The sequence below is a fragment of the Tiliqua scincoides genome, chromosome 5, assembly GCF_035046505.1.
Source record: "Tiliqua scincoides isolate rTilSci1 chromosome 5, rTilSci1.hap2, whole genome shotgun sequence".
Lineage (NCBI taxonomy): Eukaryota > Metazoa > Chordata > Lepidosauria > Squamata > Scincidae > Tiliqua > Tiliqua scincoides.
In genome coordinates, this window is record NC_089825.1 from 16,320,689 (window position 1) to 16,335,860 (window position 15,172).

Below are 15,172 nucleotides of genomic sequence, written 5' to 3' on the forward strand. Positions count from 1 at the left end.
TGATTTATTCTGGATTTCTTCCACTTCCCGGAGAGAAACCTGGTGGGAGGATCCCCCAAAACTCGGTGCCACAGCCATTTTGTTTGTGGGCAGCATGGCAGAATTCTGTCAGTCAGTGCAAGGAGGGGTTTTTAAACAGCCTTTGTGGAAAAACTCTGCCTACCACCATGGATGATGCATCTCTCGAAATTAATATTCCTAGCAAGAAGAATATTTGCAAGAAGAAAGACTAGTCTCTTCTGTGGCTTCCACAGCCTTCCCATATCAAGGAGTCCTGGATTCTGGTTCCAGGCGTGACTGCCTGTCTTCTTAGCTGCTCTGATCTCATTCTGCCAAACTCATTTTCCTGTTTCCTTTTCTTGTTTTTTTTTTCAGTGGTACCAAAATAATACCTTGAACCAGGAGGGAGGTTAATGGACGCTTTATGAGTTGAACTTCATTTTTAAATACTTAAGGTGGGAGGGGAAAAAAATCGCCAAGCCCCTAGGTGGGAATGAGTGAATTATCTGTGTGTGTCTTTTCTTCTTCTTCTGCTCTCTGTGTCTTTCTTTCCCCCCAACAAGGACACTTTCTAGACTGAAGGAGACCTGGAGAAGAAGCTGAAGGGAGAGCTCTTGTTTTGCAGTGTCACAAAACCTGAAGCCTGGGCTTCTGCTGGTTGGGTTGGGGTGTGTTGAAGAAGCCTGTATAAAATGGCACACTGCATTTCTGCATTTTTTCCAGGCTGCAGAAGGAGGGGGGAGCGGGGGATAGTGCAGACTGTGTAGGGACACTGCCCTCCTAACCAATCAGAACACGCCTGTTTGCCATTACAAAGTTGTTAACCCCAGAGTCTTCTGGCTCCTGCCGCTGCCTCTCGCTTTTAATCTTCTTTGGCTATTTCTCCGGTTTGCCCAAACGCCCCCCGCAGATCCCGAGGAAGAACCTTCGGCATCGACCCCGATCGTGGGAAAGAAGAAGAGTCTCCTTTATCCTCGGCAAAGATTTCTAAAGATGTTTGGGGATCCTCTCGCTGCGTGGAAGGGGCGATTTGCAAGCGAGAAACTATACACAGCCTATTTTGTTACAGTCGTGGTGAAGAGGCAGCTGCCTGCTTCCTTGCGAGGTAAATTTCCTAATCCTTTTAATTTTTGAATCTATGTATCTTTGTTTATCTGTATTTGTATCATTCTGTTTGTGTGCCAATCCGCTAGCCTGCCTCAAAGCTGTTTCTTGCGTTGATGATGAATCAAATGTATGCTTGTCTTTTCCTCCCCAGGTCTGAGCTCTTTTAATTAATTACACCAACGTCGTATCATTATTTTTCTGATCACTGGAAAATAATTTTGCTTTTCTCCTTGGAAGTGAATATATATATATATAATATAAGTGAATATTTATATATATATGAACATACGTTGCGCTTAGATCTTTTCTGGAGTGAACAAGAACTCCAAAGATATTTTCAAGGTGGAGTTGGAGCCTCCAGCATGGATAATAAATAGATTCAGAGCAAAATATAATTTTTTTTTAATATGGTTTAATTGGAATACATCTTAAGATATTGTTGGAATTAATCGTTTTCCTTGTTGTAAACTACAAGACAAACTGCCCTTCATGTAATGAAGGAGGGGATTGACATAACAGGGTTTATATTAAGTTATGTCTGTTACTAAACATTGGCCTTTTTATTCACCAATCAGCTTTCTTTTGGTCACTCATCTCAAAGCCTTCTTTATGTAAAGGATCCTAATGAGCATACCTCATCTAGGTGTTGTGTTCTTCTCTTGAGAAGGTGCATTTGGGAGACATTTTGTAATTTTTGGCATTTTTCTACGTTTTTTTTTTTTTTTTTGCACACGGTGGGAAATCTTTTTTGTTTTGTATTGATCTGTGTTGGTGGCGCTGTGGTGCTCCTAAACAATTTATGTCCGTTTCACCAAGGGGGGGGGGGAGAAAGGTGGGGCAAGATTTGATCTATTGTATCATTTCCTCCTTTCTTCTATTGAAGTACAACTTACAATTTTATTACATATATTTATATATTACATATAACACACATACTTGAAGTACAGCATTCAACATAACAGACATGTCGTCACAGTCCTTTGTTGTTCTGTGAGACGAGGCAAGGTTTGAATTTTTTTTCCTTGCTGAAAAAAACCCTACTAAGGTATGTGAAGAACTGGGATGTTTTTCAGTAATGTTTCCAACCTTTTTCCAAAAAGAATGTTATAGTGACTATGAAGGATTATGTACATTCTTGGAAAATCATATATATGACTTGACCATTCTGTAAAATCATCACTGAATGTTAAGAATTATTCACAATTAGTGGCTTAATTTTAACTCCCTTTCTCTTGGTTAAAGGAGTAAAAAGGACTTGTAAATGTAGAAGAATTTGGAATTGGGGCATTCTTTCCAATACTGTGTATTGTTTTTAAAGGTATTTTTGTAGTTTGTCATGTTTTAATTCAGATGTATTTGTATAAGCATGGAAATTAAGCCTAACAAGGCAACTATTACATAAGGCATCTTAAGTATCAAGCAGTCTTCTAACCATCATAAGTGCTTAAGATACACACACACACACACACACACACACACACACACACACACAATACATATGTATGTATATGCACACACATACATTAAGGTCACAAATGTGTTGAGTCCTCAGCAAACACTTTCATTGTGCATACATAAACAAAAAGTGATTAATGTGATACAAAGATGGCTGGGAAGATTTAGCCGCACATGCCAAAATAATTAAATAAAAGGTCTTGTCTTGTATATGTATAGTTCCAAATGATCAAAATATCTTTGAAGACGCAACAGGTTAAGGAATCTATTAAAGAATTGTAAAGGAATGTTTTATTTTTCTCTCCTTAGGAATTCTGCAACCTGGTACTATGAAATCCTTTGTATGAATGATTTATTTATATAATTCTGTGGCATACACACATTTAAACACACTAATCATAAAGGTTGTCACTATATTGTTCTGTACCAGAAATGTTTTGAACATATACCTCAAGATAATTGATTTTTTTTCTTGTCCTTGAAACTGGATCTCTTACATTTTGCAGCATCAAACTCCTTGTATCAGAAGGTTGTGGAGAAAATTTGCTTAATAAGGGTCACATTTTTAGAAGATGGATATCTATTTGTATAAATATCAAAATACCCACATTTTTCTAGAAGTAAAAAAAAGGATCTTAGACCAGTTCAGTCCAAATGTGCAGCAGAAGTAGAAGCTTTTGTTGGTTATGGGCCATGCTATGTAATAACAATGGTTGAAGAGGCCAATCATGGATGTTCTCTTGCAGATCTTGGAATGCAACTCATGCAGCCTCCATCTCAATAAAAGTGGCAGTGCAGCATATGATTGCACCATACTGTGTTACAGGCACTTTGATACCTGGGTGCAGTTCCTACCACCCAGTATGTGCAGCTGCTATGAAGAAAGAAGTATGTGAATCTGCCCTGGCTGACTTGGGTCAATAAGTTACCTGTGTTTTACTAGAGACTGCTATTTACTCTTTACCCATGACAGCCCTCTTCATTCCTCTTTCGTTTGACCACAGTAGCTGTGTGTGCAGGATTGTAAAATCTTGCTATTGTTTATCTGTAACACCTGTGTCTCATTCTTCCTCTAAAGAACTCAGAGAAGTGTGTGGGGAGGGTCTATAATGTAAAGATAGTGCACCTGTTTTGCATGAGTTAAGGTCCCATATTCAGTCCCTGCCATCTTCATTTTACAAAGGCTCTCAGATAGTAAGATTTGGAAAGATCTAGATGTAACAACTTGGACAATAATGAGTGAGTTTTGTCATTTTTTTATTAATATCTGTTCAATACAGAATCCACAGTGGGCTCCAGGCCTGTGTAATTTTAAGAAATGGAACTAAATAAGGCACCACCAGATTGTTTTCTAGATCTTTTATACCATCCATGACTGCATATTTTAAACCTAGTATAATAGGCATTTCTTCTGCTGATACAATGCTTTACTAAAGTATACCAATTTTGGATGGAATTGCTGGCCACTATGTGTTGGAGGGAAAGAAAATAACTTATACAATTAATACACCTGCACAATGTTATATTATATATTTTAGTTGACTGTAAGTTTGGTCATCTGATGAAAATTACTAGCCCACAGGTTTTTACTTTTATTACACTACACACTTTAATGTTGGATTGAGAAATCCATGTTCAAATCTGTGTTACTTTGCACTGTTTTTTGGCCTGATCTATCTCAGAGGACTAGATGAATATTAATATAATGTAAATGGTTGTGCTGTTCAGTTTCTAATGGATTGATGGCATAGAGGGGTACAAACATCTAACTCTTAAAGTTTCATAAAAGTTTTGCTTGGTTGGCTGCCTGGAGGCAATACTTGTGATAGATTACTAACCTAAACATGTATCTACTGCTAACTATGTGCTAGTTACTATTGGGAATATAATTGACATGGCCCCTTTCCCAAATTAGAGAAGACAAGAATAACAGACGGGAAAGGTCAGAAGTGAGTAGTGAAGGTGGGATAGAGGAGAGCTCTGTGCCAAGACTAGTGTGCCAAACTTGAATAGTTTGGGAAAGGGTAGTTAGAGGAAATGAAACATTTTCCTGAATAGACTGGGGGCTTTTGGAAGCTTAAGGAACAGGACATGGTTATGGTAAAAGGAAGACATTAAAAAGGGCCTGAGAGTCAATGAGTTTGTCTAGAACAATGGTCTGCAGTTTGTGAAGATCTCAAATCTCAACCTGCAACATGGGACCTATCTTCAAGAGCCCAGTGGGTGAGACAGGTAAGCAGCCAGGTACCTCCTCTTTTCTTGCCCAGTGATCATCAATCAACTCTTTCCTTCCAAGTGCATTAGAAAGATAAATGGCATGGTAACAGGGTACAGTCTGTTGCAAAAGTTAGAGGGCGAGAAAGAAGAGTTGAGGCAGAGGAGAGAGAGTGTCACAGCAGAGGTGAACAGGCTAGTGCAGTGTTATTCAAACTGAGGCGCGGCTCTTTAGGATGGCGCCAGGAACTCAAAGGGGAAGTACCAGGAACTCAAAGGGGAAGCGGGGGATGTTCTCTCACAGCAATACAGTCACACCCCTGGGCAGAATACCAGACAGTCTTCTGCCCCATCTGTGCTTTTTTTTAAAGCAGACCCCGCCCTCTTCCGAGCAGGCTTGCAGTCCTTAACCCTCCCTGATCCTTGTCTGGTTGGTTCCTAGTTCCCAGCCTGGGATCGCTTCTCATCAAAGTGAAATCTCTCTTTTCAACCCCCTCCCTCTTCCACTCCCCCCTTCGATCTCCAAACCTTCCTGCTTTCCTCCCAGATAAAACACTTCCTATTTTACCAGTCATCAGGACTCTTAAAGTTGCTTCCTTGCAGTTGGCAAAGGGGGCAGGGGGAGACAAGCACACAGTTTACTTTACTTGGCCAGGAGCAGAAAAAGGGTACTGTTTTTAAAGTGATTTATTAATCTTGTTGTTTGACTGAAGAGGAAAGGCTGTATTTTTAAAGTGATGAATCTTGCTATTTCAAGGGAATACTTATCAGCCATTGATGAAGTGATTGTCAGCCCAATCCTATCCACACTTTCCTGGGAGTAAGCCCCATTGACTCTAATGGGACCTGAGTAGACATGCATAGGCTTGAGCTGTGCATCTCCTAGTATAGGAGACAAATCAGCTTCCTAACCAAACCCTTATCAGCTCTGATATATTTTCATGGTCTATTTTTGTTTTCCCCACCAGCTGCTGGAAAAATTTAATTTCATTAAATTAATAAAGGGTTCAATCCTATTCAAGGAGAATGGGAGAAATGACTAGTCAGATTGGGGTCCACAGGGACGTGTGTGTGTGATGTTGGTCAGACTGGTTGTTCACAAAGTTCATTTGATAAAACAATTCTATTGGTATGCTTTCAAAGTTTAAAAAAATGAGTCCTCCAGGACCAGACAAAATCTATCTACTCCAGCATCCTGTCTCCAACAGTGATCAGCAGCTGATCACTGATCATAAAGCTGATCAGCTGATCATAAAGATGATCAGCTGATCATAAAGCATGTATATTGCTGTGTATTAATAATATATTTTTAAGATCTGCATTTAATTAATGATATGATTAATATAATTAATATTAATATAGTTAATATATATTTAATATTTAGTATTATATTATAATAAATATTATATTTAATATAGTTAATATTTCTGGCCACTTCCTGTTTAATGATGTCACTTCCAGCCCTCAGGAACATGATGGGGAGTCATGGCCAACAGCCACGGGGGTCAAGGGAGCCACTGGCTGGAAAAGTTTGAGTACCACTGGGCTAGTGAGAAAGAGGGCCTTCAAAAGATTGGAAAGTTTGTGCAAAGCTACCTGTTGCCAGAGTCTTTGGCTTTGATTTTCCAGCTATAGTACCTGTAGCCCTAGCTCTGGCAGCAACACCACCACAACCCACTTATGGGTCCTGACACATCTGTTGAACACCTCTGATCTACAACAGCATTTCTTAATGTTTGTCCCCCACTGTACCACTTTACATGGTCCACCTATTGCAAGTACCACCGAAAGTAACTGCTGATGATGTCATCACCAGTTACTTCCAGATTGGGAGGGCAGATACAATATGACAAACACCTGTAGGAGGATCAGGGAGGAGGGCTTTTTCAAGTGCACGAAAAGTGCATGCTAGAGCTCTGCCTGCCAAATCTCCTACCACTGCTTGCATAGTTGGTCTTACTGCCAGGCGGTGGAGGTCTGGGGGTCCTGCGAGTACGACTGGACACCACCTCATGTACCACTGGTGGTACAAGTACCACTGGTTGAGAAACACTGATCTAGAACAAAGCAGTAGAGGGAGTGAAACAGGAAAGGAACCGTTAAAGGTGGAAAGGTGATTAGCTATCTGAGGACTAGAAAGCTGATGAAACAATTGCTAGTGTAAGGTTTTGAAAAAATAAGTAATCTTGATCATTGTTGTAGAAAAGAGAGATGAGTTTAGTGCAGACATGCTGAATTGTGGAACAACTGCAGGAGGAGAAAAGGAAGGGGAAAGCTTCAGCAACCCAAATAAGAACTGGCCAGTCAGTCATGGGATTTGCTCAGTGGCAGAAATACACCTTTCCATGTGAAGAACCACAAGCAGCTTGTGCACATCTAGGATTATGGAGAGAGCTTGTGATTGGAAGGTGTAATTTTAAGCAAGTTTGAGCCCTTGTACTGCTTTTCTTAAGAAATAATCCTTAAGTTGGGCACGGATAAATGTTACATAGTATACACGAAGTTTAATTGATGTGGGACCTTCTTGTTCACTTAAAAATGTATAGTCAACATAAGAACAGCCCCACTGGATCAGGCCATAGGCCCATCTAGTCCAGCTTCCTGTATCTCACAGCGGCCCACCAAATGCCCCAGGGAGCACACCAGATAACAAGAGACCCTCCCTTGCATCTGACATAGGCCATTTCTAAAATCAGGAGGTTGCACATACACATCGTGGCTTGTAACCCGTAATAGTCCTATATTATACTGCTGTTTTCCCCAATTAACTGTGCTAGTAATGTATCTGCTGTTTCTGAAATTGAATGCAAATGATCCTTCATAATGGCAAGAGTTTTTGGCCTGAATGCATACAAGCCTTTTTACCAATTAAGTTTTCAATCATAGTGGACCAGCCTTATCTGCAGGTCCAATATTCACTGATTTCACTATCCACGGATGCTGTGGATGTGGGGTTTCCTTTTTTAAAACATTAAAGCAGGAGTGCCCAAACCCCGGCCCTGGGGCCACTTGCAGCCCTCAAGGCCTCTCCATGCAGCCCTCAGGGAGCCCCTAGTCTCAAATGAGCCTCTGGCCCTCCAGAGATTTGTTGGAGCCCACGCTGGCCCGACGCAACCACTCTCAGCATGAGGGCAACTGTTTGGCCTCTCGAGTGAGCTGTGGGATGAGGGCTTTCTCCACTGCTTGTTGTTTCACGTCTGTGATGCAGTAGCAGCAGCAAAGGAAAGGCCAGCCTTGCTTTATGCAAGGCCTTTTATAGGCCTTGAGCTATTGCAAGACCTTCATTCATTCATATAAGTTCATCTTTAATATATTCATTTAAGTAAATTTATTCAGATTTGAAATGTAAATTAATTCTGCCCCCAACATGGTGTCAGAGAGATGATGTGGCCCTCCTGCCAAAAACTTTGGACACCCCTGCATTAAAGTAAAAATCAGTAAGAAAATAGCCTTCCCTATCTTCTCGTTCCAAAATTGTGCCATTTGAAGAGCTATAGGGCAGTCTTCTGCATGCCTGTAAGCCACTTCTGGGTCATACAATGCATTTTGGGGCAAGCCAGGGTCAGGGAGGAGGCTGCATGACCCAGAAGTAGCTTACAGGAGTGCAGAAGACTGCCCTACAGTCCTGCAAACAGCATAATTTTCTGACACAATAGTAGGGAAGGTTATTTTCTTCATGATTTTTACTTTTTAAAACATTTATAAAAGGGACTCCAGTATTTGTGAATATCAATATCCACAGGGGAGGCTGGAGCCAAACTCCCACAGATCCAAGGGACTACTGTAATGCTTGGGGTGATGATAGTTTAAACCAGCAATTCTCAAACTTTTTGGTCTCCAGAACCCTTTACACTCCTAAACAGAGTCTTGGGGAGCCCTGCCAGCACATGGACAGAAGCTCAGGGAGTCCAAAATCACCAGTGCGTGCTCAGAGTTGTGCGGCACCAAGCACTTGGTGGTCACTTAAAGTGTGCTCATGAAGTCCCTGTCTACCTAGGAGCACATTTTGGGAAACACTGGTCTAAACATTTTGCATCTAATGTGAGGCATAGAACATGGGATAAAAAAGATTACTTGTTTCAAGTGCTACTATCATTTCTTTTGAAAGTCCCTAATATTTCAGACAGAGAAAAAGAAGGCAATTTATAGAGAAATCCATCCTTGCATGTTCCCTCCTGACATTCAGCAGTCAGAGGATCAAGTGGCAGCTCCTTGGCGAAGGTTGTATCCTATGGTCATTTCAACTAATGATACTGGGTAATTTAATTGAGTAGCTCATGTTTAAGTTATGAGAGGATAAATTGCAGTTCATTTGCCATTAATGTATCTCCATTATTACCCTTTCCACCAATATCTCATTCTGAGTTGACAAATCTTAGACTTGCTGTGCACAGAAGCTATTGCATATCCCTGTGAGAGATGCACACAGATGTCCCATTCTCTAGGCTGCTCTGGTGCACTGCTTATGTGCCCATATGCTTGCAAAAAATAACAATGGGGATAGGAACTAGGACATTGTTAAACTTTAAGGGGATTCTTTCCCACAGGGGAAAGATCATTCCTATTGTGTTTCCTATAACAAGGATACATTTTTCCAATCAATTTAACTTTGCGTCTATCATTGAGTAGCATGTGCCACTGTATTCAGTAAGGGCTTGATTACGTGAGCTTATTGTATAATTCATTATAGTCTGCTTCTGTCCAACTACATTGAATAATTCCGCATTGTTGTCAAGATGGTTGCAAATGTAGAGCAAACTAACCATCTGTTAACAGTTAAAGAACTTTGGGTTGTCTTCTGTTTTTTTGTTGTTTTTTTTAAGTTAAATAACAGCTGAAATAAAGTCAGAGATGATCTGGTACTTGAACTGCAAGCAATCACCTACTACATTAATTGTATTTTTTCTTCTTTCATAGTTCAAGACCTACATAATTTTGTACAGAAATGAGAACTCATTTCTCATCTTACAAAATCTCATGTTACAAAATTAGACTGCTTCTTTTCCCGTTCCCTATGGAGATAAACTGGGGAAAAATTTCAGACTATGTCTGCAGAAAATCTTCTTTGTTCAAGGACTGGAATGTTTGTGCTTTAAACTGCTACCTGTCCCTCAATGTTGACTTACAATTTGGTTCCCTACTCATAAATCCCTACTGCCTTCATCCCTATAAATTTAATAAGCTTGGAATTCCTTGCATCAAAAATTCAAATTCCATAGAAACAAATTCAGTTTGTAATAAAGCAGTATTAAACATATTTATGCAAAATGAGTATTAAAAACAACAACAGTGGTCTGAATAATTTTAATTTCTTCAGCACATGCATGTTTGAGATGGGGGTTTGCAAAAAATATATAGCTGTGTATATTAGTGCCTATAAAGTGTTCTTTGGGTATTATCCAGAGTTGCATGTTCTGAATGAAGTGTAACTCTGGATGTTACCCTCTGTTTGCACAGTATTCTTCTTGTCAAGTGCTTTTAGGAACTCTGCTTCCCTAAGACTGGTGCAATTTTTCTTGGATTTTCAGAGTGACTGAGCACCCATTATAATGAATTCTTCTGAACACTGGGACAATCTAGCTAGGAAGGAGGATAGGATTGGACCCTTTCTCTCCAGCGCCACTGCAGCTGTACCAGTGAGGTGTAAGCGAGATCCTGCAGTGTGGAGTAGGTCATGGAGGCCTCCTCAAGTTAAGGCAGGGGTTCCCAAACTGTGTCGTGATGCCCTGGGGCATTAGGAGTCACTCCAAAGAGTGTTGTGGGCACAACACTGCAAAGGATGATAAGAAGCTCAGTCAAAGTCCTTTGTGCAGTTTTTGCACACTGGGAAACATCCTCCCACTCACCTTGAGCCTCTAACTGGCCTTTGTAGCATTGATCTGGGTTTCTAAACCTGTCAGTATCTGGTAATAATGTCATTGCCAGTCACTTCTGGGAGCTGCATGCTATGTTTGCAGTGCAGAGGGGTATTACAGGCTCCAGAAGATTGGGACGCTCTGAGTAAAGGGAACATTTGTTCCCTTACCTTGAGGCTGCATTACACCTGCATCAGCGTTGGAAAGTTTGATAGGACTGGGCCCTAAATGAAGGAAGCTAGGTGAGTTTAGAAAATGTGTTAAGGCTACAGAGTTTTCTGTGCAATGTTTTTGGGAAAAAAAGAACTTTCTTGGAATTAAAGAAAAATAATGATTACCAAAATGAAACTTTCATTTGCTTTAATGTAAAAGCAAGATCAAAGCCAATTTTTTTTTTCAGAAATGTCTTCTTCATATACATGTAAAGCAACCACTTTGTTAAATTGGAGAACACTTCAGCTCTGTTGAGCCTTGTTGGCAATGTTCAGTCTCGAAAGACTATGGTATTGCGCTCTGAATGGTGGTTCTGGCACAGCGTCTAGTGTGGCTGAAAAGGTCGATTCGGGAGTGGTAATCCCTTCCACACTGGGAGCAAGTATAGTGTGTCCCTGGTCTGTCTCCCTGGCTATGGGCCTTCCTTTTTGGGCTGCCTCAGTCTGTTGGCAAAGTGTCTCTTCAAACTGGGAAAGGCCATGGTGCACAGCCTGCCTCCAAGCAGAACGTTCAGAGGCCAAGGTTTCCCATCTGTTGAGGCTCTGTTGAATTCCTAAGGCTTTCAGATCCCTCTTGCAGATATCCTTGTAGTGCAGCTGTGCTCTACCCGTAGGGCGCTTTCCCTGCACAAGTTCTCCATAGAGGAGATCCTTTGGGATCCGGCCATCGCCCATTCTCGCGACATGACCAAGCCAACGCTGGCATCTCTTTTTCAGCAGTGCATACATGCTAGGGATTCCAGCTTGTTCCAGGACTGTGTTGTTTGGAACTTTGTCCTGCCAGGTGATACCGAGGATGCGTCGGAGGCAGCACATGTGGAAAGCATTCAGCTTCTTCTCCTGTTGTGAGCGAAGAGTCCATGACTCGCTGCAGTACAGAAGTGTACTCAGGACGCAAGCTCTGTAGACCCAGATCTTGGTATGTTCTGTCAGCTTCTTGTTGGACCAGACTGTCTTTGTGAGTCTGGAAAATGTGGTAGCTGGGGGGCGGAGTTAACACTCAGTGAAGTAGCAGGGAACCTTGGAGGGCTCTGGGGGGAACTGCTAAATAGATGTGTTTTCCAAGGACCTCAACAATGAGGTACTCTTCATTGCCAAGAAGAAGGAACGAAGGCTGAGAACTTGAATGGGGCAGTCTCTTGAAACGACGGTTTCAGAGATATTTCCCCAATTGCTCTGTGCTGAATCACATCGTATCCCGGACACCATCTTCGGAGATGATTCAGGCAGCTGAGGACTCCGCCCCCCACGGCCTAGATAAAACATGAAAACAAACAAAGCCTTTAACTGAGTAACCAGTTCATTAAAAGGCTATAAAAAGAATTGCAATCAAGAGGTTGGAAGGAGGGTAAGACAACTCTAAGATTATTTATGTTGGCTTGCAGCCACCCAGAGGGGAAAAAGAGCGAGTGTGGATTTAAAAAGCTCCTGCTGGAGCAGTTTTTTCTTCTTCTTCCTTATAACAAGGATGATTGGAAGAAAAGAGATAAAGGATCACCCTGTTGGACTGGTGTGCATGGAAAAGAAATTAACAATTAATCTTTAAAGTATGGAACAATTTTCACTTTCATTTTTGCGGCAAAAGGCTTGACTCAGACCTGAACAATTAAAGGTATACTAACTTAATTTGACAGTGTTAACTTGAATTGGATTACTGACCCACCCCTTTTGGATATAAAAACTTAAAGACTATCTTTGACAAGAACGGATGCAAGACAATAAGAATTGGATGACTCTTTAACTGTGGGAATCGGCTTGATTTGATACTGATAAGAATGATATCAAAAAATTTAAAGGATGTTAGCGAAAGCCGGACCTCATTAATGGAGATGTTGTGAGAATTCAGAAATGAACTGAAGCAAGAGGTTGGAAAACTATCTGAACAAATGAGGCAAATAAACTTCTCCCTGACAAACAGACAAACAAAGAAAAGTATGGAGGGGATGGAAAAAAGAATGGACGAAATGTCAGATGAAACTAAAGAATTGGAGATTTTTGTAATGAGACAGGAGATGGAAAAAGCAGCATTTGTTATTAGAACTCAGAATTTTCAGGAAGAAAAAAGAGGGAACTCTCAGAGAAAGAGAGCACATCCTTTCAAGAAGAAGAAGAATTTTTGGATTAAATTCAAAAAGAATAAAATGGAGAAAACGGAAGAAGAAAAGAGAGGGATCAAGAAATATAAGGGAGTTAAGAGGAAGGAGGAGGAGTAGAAGGAGCAGTGGGAGGAGCAAGAAGGAAAATATCAACAAGACAGAGAAAAAAGAAAATACTAAGACAGGAAGGGGAAATGGTTGAATAACAAGTGGAAATTTTTTTTGTAGATATTAATGGATTGAATTCTCCTCAGAAGTGAGTATTCCATTAATTATGTCAAATCAAGTAGATGTAAATGAAAACAAAGTTGGAACACAAATATTAAGATAATTAAAGTGGTATCTTCTAAAGAGAATTTATATAAATTGTTTTATAGATGATATTTAATGGCAGAGGAAGTAGCAAAAATGTACCCTGGATCATCAAATAATTGTTAGATATCCAAAGAGAATGAGGGAATTCTTTATTATATGTGGTGGTTATGTGGAAAGTAAAGAAATATTGGAAAACGATATATATTGTTACAAGAGATACTGATTTGTGTAGTACCATTCAAACTGGAAATATTCCTTTTAAATATGATATCAGAAATTGACCAATATAAGAAACATTTTATTGTACATATCAGTATAGCAGCAAGAATATTCTATGTGCAAAATTTGAAGCCTTTTTATGATTGGATAAATAATTTTAGTTAAACAATAGTGATTGTTTAGTTAAATCATTAATTAGTATAATGACAAATAGGGTAATTTTTGTATCAATAATTTTTTTTTTCAGTCGTTGTTGATTTCTTTTTTTGGATTAAGACATGTTGTAATCTATGGCCAATATCCTCATGTGTAACCTATGTAGTCCCAGCCCTAAGTTTAACCCATTTTCCTTACCTGTATCTGTAATAAATAAATAAACTTTGCATTAAAAAAAAAGAAAATGTGGTAGCTGCTTTACCAATGCGTTTCTTTAGCTCGGTATCCAGAGAAATAGTGTCAGAGATTGTTGAGCCAAGGTACACAAAGTCATGGACAACCTCCAGCTCATGCACAGAGATTGCAATGCAGGGAGGTGAGTCCACATCCTGAACCATGACCTGTGTTTTCTTCAGGCTGATTGTCAGTCCAAAGTCTTGGCAGGCCTTGCTAAAACAGTTCATGAGCTGCTAGAGATTTTTGGCAGAGTGGGTGGTGACAGCTGCATTGTCGGCAAAGAGGAAGTCATGCAGACATTTCAGCTGGACTTTGGACTTTGCTCTCAGTCTGGAGAGGTTGAAGAGCTTTCCGTCTGATCTGGTCCGGAGATAGATGCCTTCTGTTGCAGTTCCAAAGGCCTGCTTCCGCAGGACAGCAAAGAAAATCCCAAACAAGGTCGGCATGAGAACACAGCCCTTCTTCACTCCGCTTTGGATGTCAAAGGGGTCTGATGTGGAGCCATCAAAGACTACAGTGCCCTTCATGTCCTTGTGGAAAGACCTGATGATGCTGAGGAGCCTGGGTGGACATCCGATCTTGGGGAGAATCTTGAAGAGGCCGTCCCTGCTGACCAGGTTGAAAGCTTTCGTGAGATCTATGAAGGCTATAAAGAGTGGCTGTCATTCTCTGCATTTCTCCTGCAGCTGTCTAAGGGAGAATACCATATTGGTGGTGGACCTGTTGACTCGGAATCTGCACTGCGATTCTGTTGAGCCACAGCACAAAAATACATAAACCAAGTGGCAAAGCACTACCGTTCTAAAATGGTAGTTTGAGTCCTTGTATAGTCATTTGAAATTTTTTCATGCTCTATGGAAAATGAAAAAGTCTTTTCATTAATGTTGGCTTTCTAATTTTTCCTTGCAGACAAATTTAGTAGTTGAAAACTTCCAGCACCATAGCTTGTATCTTAAGAGAAACAACATCCTGGCAACATTTTTTTAGGAAATGGCAAAGAAGATATTTTGTGTGTGAGAGTAGTTACTGAAAGGGTGATAATACAATGTCTGTCACTTTGGAGCAGCAGGTACCAAACCCTGGTCTGCGGGCCAGATCCAGCGTCCTGGAAAAGGTGTCTGAGTGCAGCGCATAACTTTATGTTCAATTCTGCAGCCTCTGTTCTTCATGCACAATCTGCACCCAGCCTTGCAGTCAACTGCTTCTGTTTCCTGTTGCCCCAGACACTTCTGTGCCCTGATTTCCTAGGGAGCGTGGCTGCCTTGTGTAAGACTAAAGGAAAACTGGGTGCAAAGAACAGAGGCTG

At 40.7% G+C, this 15,172-nt stretch overlaps 1 protein-coding gene across 1 annotated transcript in view; it reads left to right on the forward strand.

The window, feature by feature from the left end:
* The first annotated feature begins 818 nt into the window (after nt 1-818).
* EPC1 (enhancer of polycomb homolog 1) overlaps nt 819-15,172 on the forward strand; it is a 64,501-nt gene continuing 50,147 nt past the window's right edge. The window contains exon 1 of the mRNA XM_066628204.1: nt 819-1,105. The gene's annotated coding sequence lies outside the window, so the exon portion shown is untranslated. The remainder of the gene's footprint in view (nt 1,106-15,172) is intronic.